Source organism: Ictidomys tridecemlineatus, chromosome 1, assembly GCF_052094955.1.
Source record: "Ictidomys tridecemlineatus isolate mIctTri1 chromosome 1, mIctTri1.hap1, whole genome shotgun sequence".
Taxonomy (NCBI): Eukaryota; Metazoa; Chordata; class Mammalia; order Rodentia; family Sciuridae; genus Ictidomys; species Ictidomys tridecemlineatus.
Window position 1 is genome coordinate 199,348,523 of NC_135477.1, and position 6,000 is coordinate 199,354,522.

A 6,000-nucleotide genomic window follows, 5' to 3' on the forward strand; every position below is an offset into this window, starting at 1 on the left:
TTTGCTAGAATATTCATTACTTAAATTTCATTTCACTAGAATAATTTCCAGTAGTACAGGAAAGAGAATGAAAGTGGAAGATATGAAATTAGAGAATGATTTTATCAAATATTTTTTATTAAAGGTTCTATACAAAATGTATAAAATTTTGTAGCATCATTATCTTTGTTTAGAGATGTAAAATCTATGTGATTCCATATCAAAAGGGAGCCATGTTTTAAATATCATAAAAATTTAGATATATATAAAATTCCTTAATGCTCTCTACCTCTTAGAATTATAAGGATATTTAATATGTCCTAGAACCTCTATGCTGTCTATTTCTTTTGAGATTTTAAGGGTTGCTTTATTTCTAACTAAGTGGATTATTTTTATCTTGTACTATGAAAGAACACTATTTTTTCCTTAATAGAGTTTTTTTTTCCTGTGAATAAATCTGTACAATAAATTCCTAAAAGTGGAATTCCTATATCAAAACAGTATATTTAAAATTGTTAAAACACATGGATATGTTGCATACCAAATTCATTCAAACACCAATATTCAGGAACATATTTCTGCCAACATTATTTAAAAATGTTTATTTAAAATGGTTTTCTTAGTTTCAAAAGGACATATTATCTTTGTTTATTTTCAGAACCCTGTCCTTCACATGTGCAAGACAAGTGCTCTGACACTGAGCCACAACCTAGTCCTTTGCCAACATTTTAACAACATGGATTATAATGAACATTCCTTCTCCTTTTTTATATAGCAGGAATCAAATCCTTGAACTCATTCATGCTAGGCAAGTGCTCCACCACTGACCTACATCCCTGGACCCTGTGATGAAAGTTTTTAACTCTTTCTAATATGCCTTTTAAATATGTGTTTCTTTTAATTTCCTGGTGTCTAACATTGGTGAGACTAGGCTCAACATTGATACTAAAAAGCTAGTAATGTTATGTGTTTCTCTGTGAGAATTTGAAGAGTTCCATAATTTTTATAACTTTTCTAATTGATTTGGAGTGACTGACATTGATAATATGTAATTATCAATAATTAGTACTTTCAAAAGCTTAAAGCATCCCATCTTATGTACTTTATTTCCTCTTTGCCTCATTCACATCTATTTTTTTCTCCCTAATACTCATCCCAATTTGCTCTCTTGCTGAATCTTCAATTATGATTTCAAACACTTCACCTCGAAACATCTCTTCATGGCTCCACTTTGCACCATAACAGCCAAGAACTCTGGATACCCAGTGTCGTCTGAACTCTCCTTTCCAGATTCCAGGTTCACACTGCCCACAAGCATCATTACTTTTTGCTCCAGGAAAAAAAGTCATGTAGTTTTAAGGTAAGAACACATCAGCAGTCAGATTGGGTGAAACGTGGTGGGGGAGGACATCATTGAATAGAGCTGTAGAATTCCAGGAGAAGAGGTAGCAGGAGAAAAGATTCAGGAACAAAAACTCCCTAGAGGTCCAGGAAGAAGCCAGTGTCTGAAGCTGCATTGGCCATAGAAGTCACAGAGGTCATCCTGGAGCTTGGGATCTATCAAAGTTGTGTGCAGTATCTGAAAAATAGAGAGAGGGGAGAAAGAAGAAAGAGTGGGTGGAGGGAGGGGAAAGGAAAGAGAAGGTGGCAGAAAGGAAGCGCTTTGGTCTGAAACAAGAATGCCAAACTAAGAGTGCATGCAAAAACTCAGGGTGAAATTTCATCCCAGGAGACCAATACCAAGAATAAACACAAACATAACTGTCAATCCAATGGATTAGCCTTTTATACTTGGACATAAAAACCTAGGGAACTGCCATCTCATGTGTTCATTCAAAATCAAACTGCTTCATTCTTTTATATACTATGGGGTGGAAAGTTTCTAATGCAATTTGAAGTCACCCCTCACTTTTCTTCTTAGTCAAATAGATGCTATAAATACAAAACTTATTGAATCCACTTTCTTCCCACAATTATATACTAGAAGACCTTAGCATATTCTAGCATAACAAAATTATTTGGTATATGTTTATTACAATTAATTTATTCACTGTTTTGTTTTTTTTTCCAGTTAATTCACTGGAGCAAAAATTTAGCTACATTTTGATATTTTGTAAAATATCACTGAGCAACAGTTCTCTGGCTTTCTGAATAATAAATTGATTGTAAAGTTAAATCCTGCCAGGTGTCAGGATAGTACGGGCTTGTAATCTCAGTGACCTAGTAGGCTGACACAAGAGGACTACAAATTCAAGACAAGGCAGGTAGGGTGGCACACACCTGTAATCCCAGTGGCTATGGAGGCTGAGCAAGGAGGATTGTGATTTCTAAGCCAACCACAGCAACAATGAGGTGCTAGACAACTCAGTGAGTCCCTGTATGTAAATAAAATACAAAATAACAAAATAGGGCTGGGTATGTGGCTCAGTGGTTGAGTACCCCTAAGTTCAATTGTTGTATTAAAAAAAATCAAGGAGCTGGGATTGTGGCTCAGTGATAGAGAACTTGCCTAGCATGTGTGAGGCCCTAGGTTTGGTTCTCAGCACCACATACAAACAAATAAAATAAAAAGTTTATAAACACCTAATAAAAATACTTTAAGAAAATTCAAGAGACTGTTCAGCAACTTCATTAGATAATGTCTCAAAACAAAAACTAAAAATTATTGGAGATACATCTTGTAAGGTTGTAAAAAACCAAAGATCCATGATTTCAAGTTCAAATTATAAAAACGCTAGACAAAGTTGGGTCCAAGAAGGCCATCTTTAGTAGCTTACTTTGCAGGACCCCTGGCAGCAGAACACTCTGGGTGGAGTCTTCTGGAGGATCTATGCCAATGGGAGAATACGAAGGCCTAGAGTTTGGAGGTCTAGCTATTGAGGTCTGTTGTATGGCCTCACAATGAGCGCAGTCAAGGGTATAGTAGCAGCTGTGACTCAGACTGGGCAGATTGCCTGCCCTTCCCTAGCTAGTCTTGATCTTCTTCTCTGGCTTCTTGAGTCCTTTGAATCTTTGTCTAATACATTTTATTTATTTATTTATTTGTTTGTTTGTGTGTTTGTTTGTTTGTTTATTTATTTATATGTGGTGCTGAGGATCAAACCCAGAGCCTCACATATGCTAGGCCAGTGCTCTACCACTGAGCCACAACCCCAGCTCCACTCCATTGAATCTTGACTGCCTGGGCAGACTGTGAGTCCCAAGAAGAAGAAGATTGTAGGTGGGTTTGAAAGGAAGACAGGCAGAGGTAGCAGTTAGTCAACTGTAAGATGTAAATAGTCTTGGGAGGACTAGATGGCAGGGTAACAAAGGAAGATCATTTCTCATCTGGGTTCTCAAGGCTGCTGTGTATCTACTTGGAGATGCAGTGCGTGTACAACACCCAATACACCAGTGCTCTGGATACCTGGAGACACCACCAAATCATGCTGCCAATAAGCAGAGAAAGAACAATGAGGGAGGGCCCCATTAGGTTTAGAATTGACCCCTTAGATCTAGACCTGGTCTCTCACCACCCAGTGTTGTGAGCCTTTTCTTTCCCCAACATCCCCAACAGGAGTATACTACAACAAAGAATTTCGCATTGACACAATATTATTGAGAAAACAGAAGAAAAATGCACAAGAGCTCTGAAGCCTCCATGGTGGACTAGCAAACAGAAGCGTTACTTCTAGATGATCCCTTCCAAAACGCTCCTCCAAACATGGTTGTAGAAGAAATCTCAGTGCGTCTGGGTCCCAAAGTTTGCAGACTCAAGCAGCCTCAGGGAGTCTTGTGCAGAAGGGCCTGGATCCACTCCCATCAGCTTTGGCTTGTCTCCTAGATGCTGATGGGAGCAGGGGGAAGAGGACTCTTACAAGGGTCACCACCAGAGGTCTTGGGCTCTAGACATCCCTCACCCACGCACCTGGAACACAGGAAAACCCCAGCAGGTGGTCGATGGCAAGGCACTTTGAAGACCCCTGACTTTCCTGGGGGCGCCTGGGGCTTCTTCTGGATTGCAGACACAGAGTCCAGGACAGGAAGCTCTGTGCCATGGCGCAAGGTGCTGTGTGCCCAGGGAAAGTCATCTTTCCATGACCAATGCCAGAGAAGATGCGCTTGGGGTGTGGGATGCAGGTTGCAGTGCAAGTCTTGGTAGTCATAGCAAGTATCTGGCGGTTAGATATAGAAGAACAATGACAAGGGCCCAGGACATATTAAGCTCAGGGTTGGAGGCCTCTGTAGCCCAGGTGCCTGGTCTGCAGAATGCAAAGCCTGTGGCACACAGCAGAGAAAGTGCTGCTCCATGGCCTTGTGGGCCTCACACCAGGTACCACCAAGCATGTGGGACTGACTCAGCAGGAAGCAGCTTTGGTGTTCTGAAACGTCTCAGGCCTCCAGTGAGTGTCCAACCACACTGGGAACCTGGGTGGTGTTTGCTTTAATCCTGAAAGGAAATCCCATTACAAAGTTCACTTAATGAGATTAACAACAGCAACAATTATCTGTTAGTCTGTGTAATAGGAAGTCTTGCTCCATACAAGACACTGAAAAATGGACATTTTTCTTCTGGCTTCAGCAGGGTTGTCAGCACAATACCTAGACTATCACAACTTGGTTTGGTTGTAACCCTTTTTCTTCCTGAACTCTGCCTGTGTGGTAGAATACTTGTCACTAGGAATACTTCCAAAAAGAAATTTAAAATGACAAATGAGTCTTGGGTTTCAGATCTGGTGTTATAATCGGATTGATCTATCACTTCATCCAAAACTCCATCCAATTCGTAACTTGAAAAATGAAACCCCAATATTATAATCAGAGAATTTTGGGCTCTTTAGAGTAAATGAGGCCATAATCCCCCACGAAATGTATTTATGTCCCATACTGGAGATTTTTTCAGCAAAATATTTTACACACATTAGTATCATCTAAACCCTCAATAGAATAAAGCTAGAAATACATAATAAAAAAGAAGTGAATATTCACAAATTTGTCAAAAGCAAAAAAGCATATAAAATAATATTCTGATCAAGGAAAAAAGCATAAGATAGAGGAGAAAATACATAGATAACTAATAATCATGAGAACACTTTATACCAAAATTTCTGGGATGAAGCAGAAACAGTGACCAGGAAGGTGTATTAGTCAGGGCTCTGCAGAGGAACAGAATGAACAGGAAGTATAATTATAAAAAGGGATTGGTTAGATTGGCTTACTTGACCAGAAACTGAATAGTCTCCAATGGCCATCTGCAGGCTTAGAGCTGGAGGAACCAGTAGCTGCACAAGTGACTGAAGACCCCGAAACAAGAGAGATCAACAGTACTCTCAGAGTCTGAAACAGAAGGCTTCCAGAAACTACTTAGATGATTAATGGCAGAGCTCACTTTGCAGGATTGAAGAAGCGGGAGTCTTATATTCTCAAGTGATGGCAGCAGCAATCAAGAACCCTTCCTAAAAGAATCACACTTGTATCTGCTACTGCTTCCTTGTCCTCCCACCTTTTATTCCATTCAATCCACCATGCTATTGGATGGTTCTGACCCACTTTAGGGAGATTCTCCACTTCAGTTGTTATCCCACATGTCAATCATTCCTAAACACACCCTCACTGACACACTCAGAATCTCTTAATCTTTGGTATGTCTTAATTCCATCAAGGTGAATGAATGAAAAATTGTGTGCTATATGTGTAATAGAAATTGTAATGCAGTCTGCTATCATTCATTTTAAAATGTATAAAAAAGGAAATAGATAGCAGAGTAGTGACTGCCAGGGGCCCAAGGGTGGCTTGGCTCTGCTCTGGTGAGATGCTTGTCACAGGAGATCAAATTACACTTAGATGGGAGGGATGAGTTTCAAGGATCTAATAAACAATATAATGACTACAGTTAATAACAACATACAACAGAATGACTGCAGTTGGTAATGTTATATACACATGAAAATGACTGAGACAGTAGATTTTAAGGGTTCTCACTACAAATAAGTATATGAAAGAGTGTATATCTTCAATAGCTTGACTCAGCCATTCTTCAGT